Below are 21,333 nucleotides of genomic sequence, written 5' to 3'. Positions count from 1 at the left end.
TTACAACTCATAACTAAATACACAACCCAAAATTCTATTTAAAGCTCATATAAAAATAAAAAAAATTTCGAAAATATTTTTTATTTACAATATAAAAATAACAGGTGCGAAAAAAAAAAAAACAAATACTGTTTTGATCAACTGGCCGGACGTCCGGGAGGATGACCGGGTTAGCCAAATTTTCCCTCCTGGAAAGGAGTTTTCAAAAGTGGGTGTGAAATTATAATTTGAAAGCTCAAAACAAACACCACACTCAAATCAATAGGTGGAAATGTGTTTGGAACACTTAACCAAACACAGCTTATGTTTATTTGTAGAGTTTTTTTTTTTATTTAGTTGTGTTGTAGATCAGATCTTCATGTGTCTTTTGTTATTGTTTGTAGATCCAAATGTTCTAATATCATAATGAGGAATGTGACAGGTGGGTGTGTCTAAAATTGTGTTTGAAACTAGAACCATACAGAAAATGGAGCTTCTGTCTTGAGCACATTGAAGTGGAGTATGCAAGCAGTCCCCCCATTCTCTTTCATAGACAATTTCCTTAGAAAGATCAATGCTGATAAAGTTTTGCCAAGATCTTCAATTTTTAGATCAACCCAACTCATATTGAGCATAATAAAAGGTAAATTCTCAATCACTGTTGAATAATGAAATTTTAAATAGTTGTACATTTTATAAAGAATGTACAATCATTTCAAGCTTGACTAATGATAGTGTGTTATGAAGCACGGATACTTCAAAAAGGGAGACGTATCCGTATCGAATACTTATCGGATACCGATACTCTTTGGATACTCGCGGATATGTATCGGATACTTCTTAAAAGTATCGGATACTTCTTAATTAATTTTTTATTTATTTTGAAGTATCGGATACTTAATTTTGAAGTATCGGATACTCGAAGTTACATATTACTTGTAATATTTTGTTTAGTTCTTTGATAAGAGGAATATAGTGAGAGTTAATAGAATTTGTCAAATTGATGTATCCTTATTGTCTCTCTCACTTCTCTCTCGCTTTCTTACTCTCTCACGTTTCTTCTCTCTGCTCTTATTCTTTTTTTGGTGTTGGCATGTAAGAATGATGTTTAATTTGCATTTACTTTTGCTTTTAGTTTTGGATGTTTGAAGACTTTTAGGTTAATAGGAATCCCTCTCTTTATTTATTAATTTACTTTAAGTTTTATTTTCATGCATATTACATTATTAAAATTATAAAAATATTTTTTTTAACGAACGTATCCCTACCGTACCTGTATCATGCTTTGTCAAATTTTGACGTATCGTTATATCCATATCCTCATATCGCCATATCCATATCTGTATTCGTGCTTCCTAGGTTATAATTGATGACTTAAAAAAGTATATTTGCTGAAATTTTTATTTAAGAATGGTTTTTTGGCTTTAGCTAAGGTCCTGTGATATTCACTGATGAAGGGGAACAAGGTGAAGCTATTGACCTTGAAGACTCTTAGTTTTATAGGAATCTTTCTTCTTTATCAAGTTGTCTTTTGCTTTAGGTTTTATTTTTATGCATACTGCATTACTAAAAATTGTAAAAATAATATTTTTTACGAACGTATCCCTACCGTACCCGTATCTTAGTTTTTCAAATTTTTCCGTATCGCTGTATCCATATCGTATCATATCCATATCCCGTATCTGTATCCGTGCTGTGGGAATTCAATGCGGAGAGTTCAGGCCTTCTGAGGTTGCAGCAGTAGTGACAATATCTGCTGCAAGAGAAACTCAAACAGTGGACACTGAGAAAGAAATTTCTCCTCATTCAACATGTAAAAAGGTAAAGTTGGTGATATTAATCATGATTTTACCTTTTTAATCAAATCATTTGTGTTTTGATTACCCACAAATTTTTTTTTTCCCAATTAACATATAGTTTTTTAATTTTTTTTATTTGTGTTATGCAGGAGAGAGTGATCAAATGTGTTGAACTAATCAATGAGTCATCATTGGCAAGTGGGTTCATGAAGGGTCCAAGTAGTTCAGCCCCATCTGTGCCCCAAAGCCCAATTGGTGTGCTTCATCCTGCATGTCTGAGCTACAAAGCTGATGGCACAGCAGTTGGGTCTTGTCCAAGTTCTTCTCATCGTACCCCAGATTCTAAGAGGAGCTACCTAAATTGACCCTTTTCTCTCTGTCTCCTCTCTTTCTTCCTTGATCTCGTGCTTTCTTCTTCTCATTGGTTACATGGATGGTTCAGTGACAACACGTATATATACACAAATCTCTCTCTTATATATCATTAAATCTCTATTGAAGATCATAGATCATAGCTGTTTTTGTTGTTTTTCAGAAAAAGATCGGTGATTAGATTGAAATCCATGAACAGAGGTATCCATGAAGAGTGTGATCATCTTGTTCAACTGGTTAGATTTTACCTCTGTTCATTGATTTAATTACAAAGTTTATCCTCTGTTTGGTTGCTGGGAAAATGTAGGAAAATAGAATAAATTAAAATTCTTGACCTTAAAAAAAACAATTTTCTATCATTTTTCTTGTTATTTTCTTCCCCTCTTTATCTCAGCTACTAAAGAGGGTTGGGGAAAAAGTGTATTTAATTACTTAAAGTTAGTACATTATCTGATTTTGGAAAATGTGAGTAGGCCAAAGACAAGCTAAAGAAGTCCATGGTGGCTGACATTGAATCAGGCAAGAGTGTAGAGAGCAAAGTTCGGATTAGCTCTGGCATGCTTCTTAACAAGGCCCAGGTTAGTGAAACTTCTTTATTCATATTGAATTATCAATTAGTTAAAATGATTTTTGCAATTTGTTACGGTTTTGGAGTTTCATAATTTTGATCTATTGCTAATTAGGTGAGGTTAAGATTAGTACTACTGTATGAAAAAAAACAAATTCTGCTTGTTTTTTCTGATTTTATGCTTATACATTTGCATGTTTATCTGTAATGTTTGATGAATGCTATGATAAAGAAGCCTTGAATAATGTGGGTGTTTGGGAAGTGAGTTTTTATGTAGGTTTTTTTAGTTGTAGGATATTATTGGATAAAAAAATTTTAGTGTTTGGGAAGACAGTTGAGTTTTTTTGTGGTTGGATGTGATGTTTGTGAGAGAAAAAGTGAAATGATTATGGGGTTGGATGTGATATTTTGTTTGGATTTGTTTTTTTTGGTTTTGCAAAACCTTTGTCTTTTAGTGGAAAAAATGAGAAAAAAATCTGGGAACCAAGTTCCCAAACACCACCAATGTTTTTGATACCAGTGATATAAGATCTTCAGCCTTTACTATTGTTTTAACTATTGTTGTTTTCAACCAATTGAAGCATTTGTAGGATGTAGTTATGTTTTGAACCTTTTGCAGTTTGGGAAATAGGGTTTCTGCTAAGCTTTAAATCTACGAAGCACGGGTACTCCAAAAATGATGTCGTACGAGTACCGGGTACGTACCAGGTACGGGTACGCGTATCGGTACGGCTGCACGCGTACCGGGTACGGCCAAAGAGGTCCGGTACGTTTGGTACATTTGGGTATGGCATGGGTACGCCGTGGGTACGGAAGGGTACGCTGTGGGTACGTTTCGGGTACGCCGGGGCAAAAAATCAAATTGTAAAGAGATTGAGGAGTATCAGAGCAATTTATTTATGTTCTTTATTAAAAAAAACAAAAAATAGAGAGTTATTTTGTAATATTAAAAATATATACAGACCTAGGTTTATTGGAGAGCATCGTAATCTTCAATCGCAGTTCTTCATTCGAAATCCTCATCCTAGCCAGTGAGTTCCTTGACAGCGAGACGAAGGGAGTCGACTAAGGGCTTGGGGGTCTCGGAGGGTTTGGAGTGAAAGATTTCGAGGGTGAACAGTGAGTCGTGGAAAGGAAGGAAGAGGGGGAGGACGAAGTGCTCGCTCAGAATGGTTCGGTGCTGCTGCGTTGGGTTAATTTGCTGAGAGAGAGAGAGAGAGAATGAATGGTCAAGTGCTGTAATTGTCTTCATTGAATTGAACTGGTATGGGAATTGGTAAAGTGGCTTGCTTTTATTTACACCCCCCCCCCTCTCTCTCTCTATATATAGCATAATATAAATTATACACCCACTTAACCTTCTGAAGGGAAAAAAAAATTATAAAAAAATAATAATAATTTAGAATTTCATTTTAATGATAAATCAAACTTTTAATTTTTAATTATTTTAATTTTAATTTTTAATTTTTAAAATGATATTAATCATGACCATTTGACAATTATATTTAGTTTTGTAATTCTCTTTTTAGTTTTGATATTAAATTTTATTTTGTAGTTTGGATCCTTTAACCATAATTATAATTATAATTATAAAAATAAAAATTATCGGCGTATCGCAGCCGTACCCGTATCATACTTTTTTTGAGTTTTGACGTATTGGCGTACCCGCACCCGCACCCGTACCGTACTCGTACCCGTACCGTACTCGTACCCGCACCCGTGCTTCATAGCTTTAAATCCTTTTTATATTGTTCATGTTTATTGATCAATCAAGTTAGTACATTTGAACCTCTTGTATTTGGAGAAAAAGAGTCACTTTCAATATGATTTGGTCCACCATTTCATAAAATAGAATTTGTGGAATCAGTGTTTTAAAAGGCGCATGCCAAGCTCAAGGTGCGAAGAGGCGCAAGGCTGCACTTCAAACATAGCGAGGTGAGGCGACGAACGCGAGGCACAGGTGAGGTGATTGCTTGTTTGCAAGGCACGAGGCAATGGGCTTCTGCGCTGTACTTGTTTTGTTACTCCGACGGATTAAATGGTTTTCTGTGTGCATACGCACATCGAATCAAATCTCTTCATTATAAAATGACCAAAACGTGGTTAGAAAGAGCATAAATTGATTTAAAAAAACCCTAGGTGGGTGGAGAAGATCAGAGGCAGTGGTTATTTCTAGGCATCAATTCAGAGGCAATGGCTCAGGAAACTGAAAATTCAAATCAATTGGTTGTGCCTGTGTGTGTACCAAATGGCGATATGAAGCCAAACGTAGGTGGTCGTTGAGATGGAAATCATGGAGAAGTCAATGAAATGGAGACTGGATCACGAAGTGCAGAAAAAATCAGACTTGGAGAAAACAAATGGTGGTGCTGAAGAGAGTGAAAAGAAGACAACAATAGAGTTGGAGTTGAATACTGATTTTAAATCCGGTGCATGACGTGTAAAGTTGGGACCGCTAGTAAAGCGTCGATGACTGCTCATCAGATGGGAAAGGAGCGCATGACTTTGTTGCAGGAAAATGGTGGCAGTGTCATAGCCATAAAAACAATGCTAGAGAAAAATCAGTATATCAATAGAACCAATGATGCCGAAGATGAGGGAAAGGAGGAGTCATCGCTTGGTAGCGTCACTGGTTCTATTGATAAACTGATTTTTCTCTGGCATGGTTTTTATAGCTGTGCACTGCCACTATTTTCCTGCAACAAAGTCATTTACTCCTTTCCCATTTGATGAGCAATCATCAACGCTTTGCTGGTGGTCCCAACTTTACACATCATGCACCATAATTTGAAATCAATATTCAACTCCAACTCCATTGTTGTCTCCTTTTCACTCTCTTTAGCACAGCCATTTGTCTTCTCGAAGTCTGCTTTTTTCTGCACTCTGTGATCCAGTCTCCATTTCATTGACTTCTTCATGATTTCTATCTCGACGACCACCTAGGTTTGCCTTCATATTGCCATTTGGCACACGATGCACAACCAATTGATTTGAATTTTCAGTTTCTTGAGCCACTGCCTCAGAATTGTTGGGATTGATCACTTTTTGACAAATAGTCTAGATCTGTTTAACACACAAATCAATGGCTGAGATCTACTTTTAAAAATCTCTCTTGCAAACTTTCTGCAACGGTCCAGATTTGTCTAATTTAAAAACAATGGCTGAGATTCAATGGCCCAGATTTGCCTAATTGTCTACTCTGACCTACCCCACTGCACCGTTACATCATCACTGTGTTTGTGAGCTGAAACTCTTTGAAGGATGCTCTCTTTGAAGGGGGAACAAAGCTCTCTCAATGAGGAAGGACCAAGCTCTTAGTATCCCTTTTCATTTTTCTCCACCATCACTAAGATGAAATGCTTACGCCTGGTTGAGATTTAATGCTCCAGATTTGTCTAATTGTCTACTCTGACCTACCCCACTGCACCGTTACGTCATCACTGTGTTTGTGAGCCGAAACTCTTTGAAGGAGGAACAAAGCTCTCTCAATAAGGAAGGACAAAGCTCTTAGTATCCCTTTCCATTTTTCTCTACCATCACTAAGATGAAATGCTTAGGGCATCTCCAACGGTTCACCAAATATTTTATCAAATTTGAGTAAAAAAAGTACGAATTCCTCTATCTGATGTCAGCCACTCCAATGGTGAATTTATAGCTGTCATCAAAACACTGGTTGTCCGGGGGGGCGATCGGCCGGTTGACCGGGCAAGAGCAAATGAAAAAAAAAAATGCACCAGCCTGATGACAATCAAGAGCAAATGAAAAAAATTTGTCTCTCTCCCTCTCAATCTGGATTTCCATCTCTGTATTTCTATATTGCTCTCTACACACACACACACACACACATATATATATATCTCTGTTATTAGAATCATACGATTCGCGATTCGAATCATATGATTCGATTCGATTCAGTGGGTAATCGATTCGAACAGGTTGTGTGAATCGCAAACGGCTATGAATCGTAGGTGAATCGGTTATGAATCGTAGGTGAATCGGTGAATCGAATTGGTGAATCTTGAACTCTCTCTCTACAATATTCTAGGCTTACATATTCAATTTTATCTAAATATTTGCATTTACAAAATGAATTTTTTGAAGTTATCATGTGAGACTTTTGAAAAAGTTTGAAGATTTTAGTTTTTTAACCTTGTAAAAAATTAAAAACATTGTTGTTGAGTTTTGCTTAGTTAGAGTTTTCCAAAAACACTTTTCAGAAAATTTTACTTTCTTGTTTTCCGTGCTTTTTTTTTGTTTTTACTGAATTTTTTTTAATATTTTAAGCAATTTTTTTTTATTTTTTGAGAATGCAGTACATTTTTTGTATTTTTATGCATTTATTAATTTTTTAAAATATTTTTTTACAATTTTTTACTTTTTAGATACATCTAAGTAAGGTGCATCTAAAAAAGTAAAAAAAATGTTTGAAATTTTAAAAATATTCATTAAAAATAAAAAAACATGAAAACCAAAAAACTCAGTTTTTAAAAAACTTAATCCAAAAAACTCAAACCAAACACATTGTTGGAAATTGAAAGTTTGTGTTCATTTGCTTTCTTCATTAAGAACAGTTGATAATATATAGTATCTAAAAGGGGAAGGGTGAAGTGGTAAACATGGGAATCAATGTTAACTTCTTACCTAGACCACATGATCATCATCTAAAACAATATTTTTAGTGATTTATGTCTAATATTTCATATTTATTAGATATCTAAGTGTGTAGATATATTTTCTATGTAATTAAAAAAAGGTGACCGAATCTTTACGATTCACTATTCGATTCGATTTGTGGTTCGGTACAATACTATTTTGATTCACGATTCGAATCCCGATTTGACAACTATGATATATATACATAACCCCCCCTCTTCTCCTCTCCTCCTCTCTCTTAATGTCACCCCCTCTCTCTCCTCTCTCTTAACCCTCTCAAACCCTCTCTCTCTCTCTCTCTCTCTCTCTCTCTCACGCATGCAGCAACCAAATTGGCGTCAAATTCTGGGAAGTGGTCTGCGTTGAGCATGACATCGACCCCACCGGCCAATACCTCGGCAACTCAGATCTCCAACTCGAACGAGTCAATGTCTACTACAACGAGGCTAGTTGTGGCTGCTTCAGCCCTCGAGTCGTTCTCATGGATCTCGAGTCGAGTACCATAGACAGCGTCAGATCCAGACCCTACGGCCAAATTTTCTGCCCCGACAACTTCGTTTTCAGTCAGTCTGGCACTGGAAACAATTGAGCTTACATGGAAGGTGTAGGATGACCGGGGGGACAACTGGCCGAACGTTCGGCTGGTCGTTCGGTGGGTCCCACCCCCAACGTTCACGCACAGTAAACTGGTGAAAGTTGGCCCAGGTCCTCAGTTTGGTGAAAGATTTGGGATGTTCTCAATTTGATACAGCTTTGATAAAACCATTGGAGACCAAAAAAGTGTACTTTTTTACCAAATTTAAATTTGGTGATGGATTTGGTTAAATGTTGGAGATGGCCTTAAGAACCTAAGAATGGGTTGTGGAGCTGCTTAGAGCTCAAATTAAAGATATGATTAGTTTAAAAATGAAATCATATATTTCAACTAATATTAACGTCACTTGATGTGTCTATTATAATATATATTTTATACCCTTAATTTATACTTTGTTAGACTTATTTTGTATATTATTTTATCTCTTTATGTTTATTTTTATGTTTTATGGAAGTTTATTGGGAAAAATGCTCTTAAATTATGGAAATTGGAATTTGCATTGAAATAGATTAAAAAGTTTGATGGGATCATTTATGACACATTGAGGTGTCTGTCTTCAAACCATGCTTGCAACATTAATTTTACATTTTTAGCAAATATGTAAATTTGGCATTATAGATTGCATCTCACTCAAAACCAAGTTCACGTGCCGTACACCGGCGGTGAAGATTAGTTTTATTATTATAAATTGGGTAAATTACACTCACCTCTCTTGAGGTTTTTAACAATTATAAGAACCTCTCCTATAATTTCAATAATTATAGAAACCACCCTTAGTGTTGAAACTATTATTAAGATTCTCCCACCTTTACTTTTCTATTAATTTATTTAACAGAATATGATGACATCATGTTGATGTCATGTACTATGAGTAAAAAATTTCAAGATTGCCCTTATATATTTAAATAGTAAATTTCACTTACCTCTCCTGAGGTTTTACAAAAAATTAACAAAGACCCATACATTATTTTAATAATGCTAAACAACATTATTAAATTCTATACAATATTTAAAAAAAAAATTAAATTGTTAAGACAAGCATATATATATTAGAATATCCAAACATAACCTTATCTTTAAAAAAAAAAAAAAAGAGCTAATAAATTGATCATCATTAAACCTTATAGTAGATTAAATACAATCATTTATTTAAAAATTATGAAACAAAGTATAAATGATGTTTTATTTTTTAAAAAGACCACCAATTTTATAAATAATTATTTTGAGAAATTAGCGTTCGAATAAAAATTTAAAAATACTTATAGGTATTTGATTTTTTTCCCCCTATGGAAAATACATATTTGGAGAAATTATAACTTTCTTTCCATTTTCTTTATTTTATTTCTTTCATTTTTCTTTCTATTTATTTTCTCATTTATTTTTTTCATTGTGTCACTGTTGCAAATAGCAACACTATATAATTTATTATTATTATTATCATTACTTGTTCTCTTCTCTATGTTTTTTCCTCAATTTTTTTCATCATTTTTTTTCTTTCATCAATGCTAGCTAGCATCACCCAATACCATAGCAACTTACGAAACATGAATTTTTCTTTTGTTTTGTAAACATATTTGTGTATTTAATTTTTTTAAAGAAAAATAAACATAATAACATTTCATATTTATAATAAAAAAAATTGATTTGAAAAAATTACCAAATGTTACCTCATAAATATATATTAATTTTTTTTATCATTTTATCTTTTCACAATCCTATATTATTTTCAAATTTTAATTATCATTAAAAAAATAAGTCAATATTTCTCAACTTAATAATAAAATTTTTAAAAATAAATATAAAAGTGAAAAAATATCTAATCACGTTGCAATAAATTAAAATTAGATGATAGGGAATGAAAGATAAAGAAATTATTTTAGAATAATAAACTATTTAAATTTATCACTTCTTACATCTAATTAAAATAGAATTTTACTTGAAGAAATAAATTATTTGAAAATAATAACATACTCAAATAATCTGTTATTTATTACATCTAAAATCTATATCTCCATCTTTGTTTCTTTCATTTAAATTAAATCTCAAAATTAATTCAAATAAGAAACATGGATATTCTTTCTTAATTTCATTAATGGTTGATTTTTTTTTTTTTTTTTTAAAAAATTGTAAAAGTTCAAAGCTTATAGTAGAAAAAAAAAATACAAAGTCAAGGAAATACCAAAAAAAAATAAAAATTGTGAGAAATAAAATGATAATTTGATATATAGGTAATTAAAATTGAAGGGTATTAAGTGTAACGAGTATTATGGTCATTTGCACAACCAAGTTAACTCCGTTTGGATTAAATTAATGGGAGGGGAGAATCTTGACAATGTCAGAAAAAGTAGGGGAGATTTCTATAATTATTGACTACAAGGGAGGTCTCTGTAATTGTTAGAAACCTTAAGGGAGGTGAGTGTAATTTACCCTTATAAATTCTATTTGGGAGATTAATTAGGAAATCCTTTTTCAAGTACTTTGTATTCCAATAAATCCTATTATTTGGACATTTGATCCATGAAATATGGACAATTTTACTCTTATAAATATTTTTTGAACGCTTAACAACTTGGTTATGTGAACATTCATACTTTACAGTGTAAACATTGTGAATGTTCACATCACGAGGGATTTATGAATAAATGTCCTATTGTATTTTTTATTATTAGGTTTAGGTTTTCTCTTCTCTATAAATACATGTAACTCTATTGGGGAGAACTTTTGGAGAGAGAAGAAGGTGGCTAGGGTTTTAGCATTCAAGTTTCTTGTAAGTTTTATTTTAATGGTTAATATTTTTGTTTAATTATGATTAACTAAATTATTTACTAAGGTTTAAGATGAAACCTCATGTTTCGTAATAATTAAATACATAATCTGACTGCATGTTCCAACTATATGGTTTGATTGATTAATCATTATTGTCTCATTATAATTAACTCATTAGATTTTGGATATGAATCTAATCGTGTTTTTTTCATGATTTGAAATTTATTGATTAATTATTTTACCTCGATTATTATTTTGTTAAATTCAAATATTGGGTATCTATGGTGGTTTGTGTAAATGGATACATTGGATGATTTGATTTTGAACATTTATGTGAGGAAGAATGTACATAAGATAATTATTTTAAAAGAGTTTAATGATAATATTTTTCATAATAATTGTGATATTGTGATTGATTTCTAAAATTATTGTGAAGAGAATTAAGGAATTCAGTTCTGGTGCTAATTATTATATTCGTTTATTAAATTATTTCGTTTTTTATTTAATTATTTAGTTATATTCATTGCATTTTTAGATTTAATTTCAATCAAATTAGATTTGTTTACTAGATTATGGTCTATTTAACTTTGAAATTGATTAGTTTTAATCATAGGTCTCTGTGGGTTCGACCTCACACTCATTAACTATACTATTGTACGGTTCATGCACTTGCGAGTATAATTAAAATTGACACATCAAGTTTTTGGCACCGTTGCCGGGGATTTATATAAGAAAATTGATTCCACTTGAATTGAAAGCCCCTTCTACTAGTTATAATTAGGATCCAATTATTAAAATAAGAATAAAATTTTTTTTAGGAAAAAGTGGAACAATATTTCTTAATAAGCAATATCTAAGTAATAATAAATATAAAAAAATGAGTTTCGAACATAAAAGAGTTTCAAACGTGTTCATAGGGCTTAAGCAGCACTGTTTATTCATCATCCCCTTTATTCCTTTGATTCTATATATTAATTTAATTGTCTCAGGCCTCCCTTAGAATAGCAGAAGTTGTGTTTTGGAATTCTCGAAAAGTCGCAAACAGATCCATTTTATTTATTTATTTTATTATTTTATCAGACTTGATCATTTATTTAGTTATTTATTATTCTTATTATTACTACTATTGTTATAATTTAAGAAAAAAAAATTTAAAAAAAAAAACTAAAAGACCATGAATTTTGTGAATCATGTGTGCTCTTTGTGGTAGTCTAATGCATACAACGCAACTGTGTCCCTTTATGGGTTATTATTCTGACTTCCAGAGATATATAGTCATAGTTGGCAAAATCAATCTTATTTCTTGTGGGGGCAAAACCAGCCTTTTATGAATGTAGTTGGGGAACCGTACCAATCACAAAATCATTTTTTACCAAGTTTTCAGAGTCCTACATACCCTTATCCTACTTACCTTCTGCAACCCACTCATCAACTACATCCCAATTTATTCTCTAGTCCTCAATCCAATTTTTAGCCTCCTGCACCCCAGCAACAAAATCAATCTTTAGAGGACACTCTCCAGGCATTCATCCAACTCACCAATCAGACCATTTCGGAACTTAGAAACGCCAATCACTTAAACATGCAATGTAATGCAGAACTAAGAGAAAATCAAATGAGAGATTTAGTTGATTAAGTGTTTGAGAGAGAGGAAGAAGAATGTCACAGGTTTGAGAGAGAGATTGAGAATGAAGTGGAAATTTTAGAGGTGAAGGAGATGGACATGAGGCAGCTAGAGGAGACCCAAAATTCCCTGTTTGATCATGAAGTTCAGGACTCAAATACTTCCCATCTTAAAATTAAATCCCCTTATAGGAATTTCATTCCCAAAGCTCCTTTTCCCCAAAAGTTAGTAGGCCCTCAGTATATGGTCAAAACTTGGCGAAATTTTTGAAGTGAACCATCTTCCACTATCTTCAACACCACCAATTCCATCCATAGTGGAGCCGCCTAAATTGAAAGTGAAACTCTTATCAAATACTATTAAGGCAGACATTTTTCCATCTTCATTATGTAACCACCTACTAGATCCTGAGTTAAAACCTCTTCCACCTGATTTTAAATTTGAAAATTAGAGAAGGTAGAGACAACTGACTCAAAGGTCATCAAATTGAAGGAGAAGGAATAAGTGGTGAGATTGAAAACTATAGAGGTGAACATACGTGGGATTTCATTGTTGGTGATCTTCTAATTTCGACGCAAAATTTGTTTGGAGATGGTTATCTTTAAGAGCATATTCCCTTGGTATACGAATTCTTTACATGGTGTGATTAAGATAACAATTTTGACTCAATTATTTGATCTAATGAAGAAAAAACTATTAGTTGAGTTAAATTATTCTAATTGGGAGGATCCATTGATTATAAATTACAAGAAGCGAATAAAAGCATGCATGTAAATTGTCATACTTTGTTTTATTTTATTTCTATGCTTTCTTTTGTTTTTTGGTAGCTAATAATTTTGCAAGCATTGTGCTTGATTTGAAGATTTTGTGCTTTCAGGTGATATCTTACATCTCGTTTTCCTTTATCTTAATAGATTTTACTTGTCAACATTGTGGACGATGTTTAATTTAGGTTTGGGGGTAAGGGGAGGTTAATAAATCTTGAATTTATGTGACTGCAAGTTTTTTTTTTTTTTTCTTAAAAATAAAATTTATCTATACTCATGTTTATCATTCATTTGTTGCATTTGGTGATTGAACTCAGTTTGTGATATGTTTGTTGCTTTAGCATGAGAATTGAATGAAGTTTATTTTACTAGCCTCTTTGTTAAAGTATTTCAAATATTCATCTCTGGAAATTATTTGCACTGCACTTTAGCCACATAAATTTAGTTTTAGTTAATGAGTGAATATGACTTGGAAATCTTGAAGAATAAAAGTGGAGACTTTTAACCCTTGTGAGTTCTCATGCCATTATTTCTTTGGAGGATTATTATACATTTACTCTTGATTCTTTTTGTTGGAAGCGCATTATATTGTTGATTAGTCTCATTATTATTTGTTATGGCTAAATACTGAGAATACATTGATTTATTATCACACTTTTACTCCTTTGAGATCATGAAAATTGGAAGAACCATACCAATTCTTGAGAGATGATTCTAGGCCATCTTTGATTTTTTTTTGAGCCTTTTATATTTCTTCTTTATTTCATTAACCACTAGACACCCTTTTGAGCTTTTATTTTGCCTTTCTTTGTTGAACCTAATACCCAATGTATTTCGAGATTTGTTGAGATTATTAAGGAAAGGGCAAATAAGTTTGAATTGGAAATTAAAAAAAAAAAAAATCAGAAAAAAGGAAAAAAGATGAATATAAAATAAAAAAGAATGTTGAAATTGTGGAAGGAATGAGTGAATTATTTTCCCTAATGCCCTAGTTTATTTATTTTTATCCCAATAAATTCTGTGTCATTCATTTTTATTTGTTCACCTTTACCCTTTATTTTGTATTACCTTGTCCCATACATTATTTACAACCAAATAAAAGTCCTATTTGATCTTCGGAGTGGTATGATTTGTATGTGGACATGATTTAAAAGAGTGATGGTGTGGTAATTTAATGTTGCGTTTGGTAGAGCTTTCTAACTATGATTTGAGAGTATGAGTTGTATTTTGAGTTTGTGAGTTTTGGAATTTTGATTTGAGTGTGGAAAATTTGTTTGATGAAAGAGTTTTGAAAATAGTTTTGAAAAGAGTTTTGAATTGAGTGGGGAATTTTTGATGTGGCATTTGATATTTGATACAAAAACTTACAACTCATAACCAAACATACAACTCAAAATTCTATTAAAGCACATAAAAAAATTTAAAAAATTCGGAAAATATTTTTTTTGAATATATAAAAATTAACATATCAAAAAAAAAAAAAAATTGCACTGTTCCAGTCAACCAGCCGGATGACCGGTTAGGCCAAATGTCAAAAAAAAAAAAAATTGAAAATCGCGCTCTCAAACAGAGTTTTTTGCAGAGTTGTGGAAATTAATTCCACTTACCTATCCAAACATCATATTCAAATATGGGAGTAGAAAACTCGTTTGGAAATTGTTCCAAACAGAGCCTTAAATTCTCAGTATTTGACATTCCTTTCATGAGTCTATATTTATTCTTCTTTATTAGCGTTCTTTTTCAAAGATCTAGTATGTGAGATATTTTAATTTTGACTTAAATTATTCCGCTCGCATATGTATATTGAGGGTAATTTTGCACCTATTTCAGAGTGATTTATTTGTTGAGTGCATTATCCGGTGAGATTTGAGTGAGCATATTTCGAAAAGAAATTTGAGTTATGTTCTACTTTGAGATTGAAATTGTATTTGTGCTGGCAAAACTTATTCACACACTCCATATTTTGAATATTGTGGGATATCTTTACTTGTTGCTAGTATTGGTTTTTCTGAAGGGTGATGGGATTCATGGTTTTGCACTTGAGCTGGTTGTATGATAATGAAAGAAAAGTATTGAGGATAGTTTTTGAATTTTGTGGGTATATTTACTGCAAACCCTTACAAGACTATAACTCATCCACTAGCGATAACCTAGGAGTTTAAAGACTTGTTGCATATGTTAAATGCAATCAATAGACCTACGAAAGCGGAGTTCATTTTGTTTATTTTTAATTTTTGCTTTGCTTGAAGGGTTGAGTTTGTATTTCCATTTAAATTACATATATCAAGTAAATTATTGTAGACTTTTGAAAAAAAATTCCTCGTGGGAGCTTAGTTATTAGAATCGTACGATTCACGATTTGAATTGTATGATTCGATTTGATTCAGTGGGTAATCGATACGAATAGGTTGTTTGAATTGCAAATAACTATGAATCATAGGTGAATTCGTGAACCGAATTGTGAATCTTGAATCAATTCAATTTGCTAAAATCGATGTTTGGCTCTCTTTTTTGATTTTTATTGTTAGAAATGGGTTCACACAACCTTTTTAAGGTCTTTAGGATTATGTATGCCATGTTTTGACTTTCTCCGTCCCTATTTACTCTCAATTACTCAAACCTTAAGTGAAAAAATAAACATTCTCTCTCTACAATATTCTAGGCATAGATATTCAATTTTATTTAAGTACTTGCATTTACAAAATGAATCTTTTGAAGGCTTCAAAAGAGATTTTTGAAAAAGTTTGAAGATTTTGGTTTTTTAACCTTTTAAAAAGTTAAAAACATTGGCTATGTTTGGTGCGGCTGTATAATCATAATTCCTCCCCTCCATTTGGATGGTGTTTTGAAAATCTCTCTCTTTTGTCTTCTCCATTCTGAGAAGCAGAGGAGTTTTTGAATTTTGTGTCTACCCCAGTCATCCTCCCTGGACGTCCGGCCGGTTGACCAAACTAGAGTTTTTTTTTTTTTTTTTTTTTTTTTGCAATTGGCAATCGCCACCTGTTATTTGGAAATATATATATATATATATATATTTGTTTTTGATATTTTTTAAATATAGAATTTATTTTTTAGACCAAAATGCAAATTATTTTTTGAATTGAATGTTAAAAAGAGTTTGGTTATAAATTTTGAATAGAGTTTTGAGTTGTGCGTTTGGTTATGAGTTATAACTTTTTGAATTAAGTTCTGAAAACTTTCAAATGTCATAACCAAACAAATTTTCTCGATTCATATGTTACATCAAAAATTCAAAACTCAATTAAAAAATCTTTTCAAAACTCATAACCAAACAAATTTTCTCTTTTCAAATCATAATTCCAAAACTCACAATCAAAATACAACTCTATTTTCAAATCATAATTCTAAAACTCTACTAAACGCAACCATTGTTGTTGAGTAATTGTTACTTGGAAATTGAAAGTTTGTTTGTTTGTTTTCTTTATTAAGAATGGTTGATAAGAAATAGTATCTAAAAGGGAAAAGGTGAAGTGGTAAACGTGGGAACTCGTGTTAACTTCTTACCCAGATCACATGATCATCATTTAAAACAATATTTTCATTGATTTAAATCTAAATATTTCATATTTATTAGATATATTTAATATCTAAGTGTGTAGGTATATTTTCGATTCACGATTTGAATTCTGATTTGACAACTATGCATGGGAGTGACAAAACATTAAATTGATATTTTTCCATTAGTTTTCATAAGTCAAATACAAAGATTCCTTGGTTGATTATCAAATTTCTTTGCAGGATTTCTTTTTTTTTTGTTCTTCTTCTTCTCTCTCTCTCTCTCTCTCTCTCTATCATTGCTTATAATCAATCTGGTAAATTTAGGGTTTGATTTTCGATCAGTTTTGATGCGATGAATTCAGATTTAGGATTTGATTTTAATTCAAGAGCTATTGTTTAGATCTAGGGTTTTGATTTTGCCTTCTTTATTAATTTCTTCTAATGGAACTGATTCTTGGTTCCTAGTTGAAATTGAAGAAAATTGAGGTATCCTACTCTTTCTCTACATGTGTATATATGAACATAAATATAGTTTCATTTATATAGAATTGTTTTCTTTTCTGATTTGTTGATTTGAGATTTTGTTTTTCAATTTTACAACGTTTTGGGCTTACTTTGCTTCTAATTTACATTGGGACATTTTATTAATGCAATTTTTGATGGTTGTCTTTTTCATATGTTAAGCATTTTTTTATTATTATTTTTTTCAATTGGTGATATATGATTTGTAACTAATATCTGTTGGTTTTGGATGCTTAACATTTGGAAACATTTTTTTGGGGGGTTTCAATCAGGACTGTTTCTATATGGTAGTTTTGATGCTTTGAATCCAATTTAGTTAGGTGTTTATGAAATTTGTGGAGGCAATTCTCTTATGTGGAAACATGTTTTGAGTTTTAGATGGTTTTGAAAACAAATGCAAATGACAAGCGAAAGTAACAGTTTGATTTGCTAGTAATATTTGTATTCGAAGCTGTTTAGTTGCTATATATACTCTGTTTTCATGGATCTCTTGTATTTGTTGTCAAATTTTTGTGCTTATTTATTCAACTTCTTGTTTGTGGTCTGGATTTCATTTTGAGCCATAGTCGAAGTAAAATATAATCTGGAAATGTGTGTATATTTGATGGTGTGTTTGTTTCTGAATAGTCTGGTTTGGGCTTATCTATATTTATGGACTACCCATTTGGTGTTAGTGTACTTCAAATCTTTATGCAACGTAAAAGGGTTTTATGAAATGGAAAGGCATGATGTGCTTCTTATTTGGTCAATGAGTTACAGGTTTTGAGAATGAAGTGTTTTTGGTTGGAACTTTTATTGTAGTGTGTAGAGAATTAAGGGAGCGTAACTTTTGTCCTATGTCAAACTCTCTTTTTTATTTTTATTTTTATCATTATTGGAAAATGTTTGAGACTCACAAAAAACTCACACAATTTAACCCACAATGATGTGACATAAAATTTGAATTTGAATTTGAACTTTAAACTTTCTCTTGTCATTTGAATTTGATCTTTCAACTCCATATAATTGTGCTGGATTATTACTATTGAGTATAATTTCTTTCTTTATTATATTGCTTTTGTTTATTATGGCTGCTTATTATTGTCACATTATTGGGTTGTTGGTTGTGGTGGTTATCATATATATTTAGCCATGGATATGGATCAAAAAGGGCCAGGGAAGAACAAGTGAATGTGGACAGATGAAGAGGATAGAGAATTGGTTTATGCTTTTTTTGACATGGTCAATACAGGAAATCACAAGGCTGACAATGATTTCAAGTCAGGCTTTCTTGGGGTGCTTGAATGAGTGTTGCATGAGAAGTTGCCGGGGTGTGGAATTAAGGCTAAGCCACACATAGAATCTAGGGCTACGTTACACGGACTCGTTCATTTTTGGGAGGTACCCGTGTCGACACGACACGGGTACGGGATACGTACGGGACACGGCCAAATGAAAACGGATACGGCTGATTGTTTTCTATAATATTTTTGTTACAGAATTTCTTTTTTGTTCTTCGTTTGAACAGGAAGAGGATAAGATCAGAAGAATCAAACCAACAAAATACAAAACTTCACAACATGATTTGAATGGAAAGGAAAAGAAGCCTGAAATGGAGAAGTAAAGTTGAGGCTGAGGTCACCAGAAAGCTGAAGAGTTGAAGTCGTCGGTGCCTTATTGCAACCTTTTCTGCTTCGTCGATGCATTCCCATAATTTTTGAACTGAATTGTCTTCGGCTGATTTTTTTTTTGAACTGAATCGTCTTCGGCTGATTCGTCTTCCTTTCGTCTTCCAATGAATTTGTGGTGTTCCTGCCTCTGTTTTTTTATTTTTTTTCTTATTTTTTGAACTAGTTCGTCTTCTTCTGGGCTGATGCATTCCCTCTGTTTTTTGTTCCTGCCTCTCTCTCTCTCTCTCTTCTATTCCAGATCTGCCTTTTGATCCCCCCGCCTCTCTTTTATTCTTTATTTATTATATTTCATCCCTCTCTTTTATTCATTTTATAAAAATATTTTTTTAAAAACAATTGGGCTGGACATCAGAAGATCCACAACTTTAAAATTGGGCTATAAGTACTCTTGGGCTTTCCAGTGTTAAACTTACTTATTTGTTAAACAATTGTCTTCACTACCAATTGGCTACAAAAGATTGACATAAATTTTGGGCCTACTAAAATTTGGGGCTATTAAAATTTTGGCCAACAAATCTTTTAATACCATGGGTTGTTATGTAACTAATTTATATTTTTGTTATTTATAATATATATGTCAATTAAAAGTAAAAAAATAAATTATATAGATAAATTAAAAAAATTATCAATAAAAGTAATACATAAGATAAAAATAATAAATATATTTAAAAAATAACTATTTCACTTATCATTATATAATAAATATATTTTAAAAATTAAATATTTAACGTATCCCTGTATCCGTATTCTCGTTTGGATCCATATCCACGTATCCTCGATTTTTAGTTTTGAAGTGCCCGACCCCTAGATACGTACCCACACCCGAGTCCGTGTAACGTAGATCTAGGGTCAAGACATTGAAAAGTGACACTGGAACTGTGTTTGATATGGTTAACCGAGTGGGCTGCAGTGGATTTGGATGGGATTCCATCAAAAATATGGTGGTTGCTGAAAAACAAGTTTGGGATGGCTATGTGCAGGTATTATATTACCTTGAATTCTCTTCATTTCTTTCTTCCTATCTGTGGTGCCTTCCATTTATTTTCACTAGTCATTTGTTGCTGCATTGCAGAGTTATTGAGGTCATTGTTATCTATGAACCTGATTTAAGTAGTGTCATTATCATTGATCATAATGTGTTTCTTTCTATCCATGTCAAGTCAACCTTTCCATTGATTGTTAAACTCATATTAAAGTTGCTGTTAGCAATGCTAGTTCTTGAATTTCATACAAAATGCATATTTTTTGAGAGAGCCAGCTGCACATATGAACACAACAACCATATCAACATGCATGTTCTGTATATTCTTTTCAAACCCAATAAAATTTAATCTATAAACAATCAAAACCTGGTGTATTTAATGATTTATAACCAGATAGGACTGTAGGCATACCTGAGGTTATGAGTAAAGACTTTGAAGATTTGACCTGTTCTTAAATTCACTCTGATCAAGGACAGATTAAGAAACATTTAGATAATTGTCCTGCATCTTTCTTTTGTTCTCCTTTCTCTCCTGATCACTACTTCAGCTTCTTTTACTGGGAGCCATACGGCTGTCCATGTTATTGAGGTACAGAGTGGTTTCTAGATAGGTCTTTATTATCTATAATTAGCACACTATTTGTGCTCATTGGAAGTGGTGGTCTGCTGGGTTCAGGAATGCACCAAATGAATTTAATATTATTATTATTGGGTGGTTGGTAGATTTCTTGGGAAGTCTAAAAGGCTTGATGGTTTATCCATACTCATGTATTTATATATATACAGATGTGATGAGGATAGTGTGTGCTTTTCTGGGACAAAAAGCAGTGTGTGCTGTGAATTATGTAGTTTATATTATTCATTAAGGATAGTTTAGTACTTTAGGTTATTAGGGTTTCATTCTATTGCTTATATATTTGTACTTCTTTTGATTAATCAATTGACACAAGTTTTGTCATCTGTTAACATGGTATCAGAGCTAAGTTTCAAGCATTAGCATACCTGTCACAGTCGTTCTTCTCAAGGTTGTTGTCGCAGCTCTTTCTTCCTCTTCGCAAGGCTTCGTTGCAAGGCTTCGATGATCTGTCGCACTCGTAGGTCATCACCGAAGCAGTTGGTTCTGGTTCAATCGAAACCCTAGGAAGCCGTCATCGCTGGTCTGTGGTCCTTCATCACTGGTCTCTGGTCCATTTGAAGACCTAGGTTGGGTATCTCACTGATCTGTAGTCCTTCATCGCTCTGGTCTGTGGTCCTTCATTACTGGTCTCTATCTTTGTCTTCATCGCTGGTCCATTTGCCTTCATCGCTGGTCTCGATCTTTGTCTGGTTCAGTTGAGGACGAGGACCAAACATTGCTACTCTTCACAGGTTGAGCATCTCTCTCTCTTCTCTGCTGTCTTTTACTCTGTTTTGAATGCACTGTAGTTTGGGTATACAATATGGCTAATGATAAATTGCAAGCTATTACTACTAAATTAGATGGTACCAATTATTCTTATTGGTCTCATGTGATGAAA

The 21,333-nt window shown here is 32.5% G+C and overlaps 1 protein-coding gene across 10 annotated transcripts in view; it reads left to right on the top strand.

Annotated features, from left to right (window-relative positions):
- Nucleotides 1-21,333, top strand: part of LOC114296855 (retrovirus-related Pol polyprotein from transposon RE1) — an 88,686-nt gene that overhangs the window by 62,313 nt on the left and 5,040 nt on the right. For 2 of the 10 annotated variants that reach the window (XR_014349044.1, XM_082902529.1), the window contains exons 2-6: nt 422-622; nt 2,314-2,386; nt 2,624-2,728; nt 18,294-19,814; nt 20,794-21,184. The exons of 1 other annotated variant lie outside the window; for it this stretch is intronic. The gene's annotated coding sequence lies outside the window, so the exon portion shown is untranslated. Of the gene's footprint in view, nt 1-421; nt 623-1,700; nt 1,808-1,927; nt 1,964-2,154; nt 2,230-2,313; nt 2,387-2,623; nt 2,729-18,293; nt 19,815-20,793; nt 21,185-21,333 lie in introns of those variants that run through there. 7 more of the 10 variants (XM_082902531.1, XM_082902530.1, XR_014349043.1 and 4 more) reach the window with 7 other exon arrangements.

This window comes from Camellia sinensis, chromosome 13 (genome assembly GCF_055761805.1).
Source record: "Camellia sinensis isolate YWXY chromosome 13, ASM5576180v1, whole genome shotgun sequence".
NCBI lineage: Eukaryota > Viridiplantae > Streptophyta > Magnoliopsida > Ericales > Theaceae > Camellia > Camellia sinensis.
This window is presented reverse-complemented; position numbering and strand designations above follow the sequence as displayed.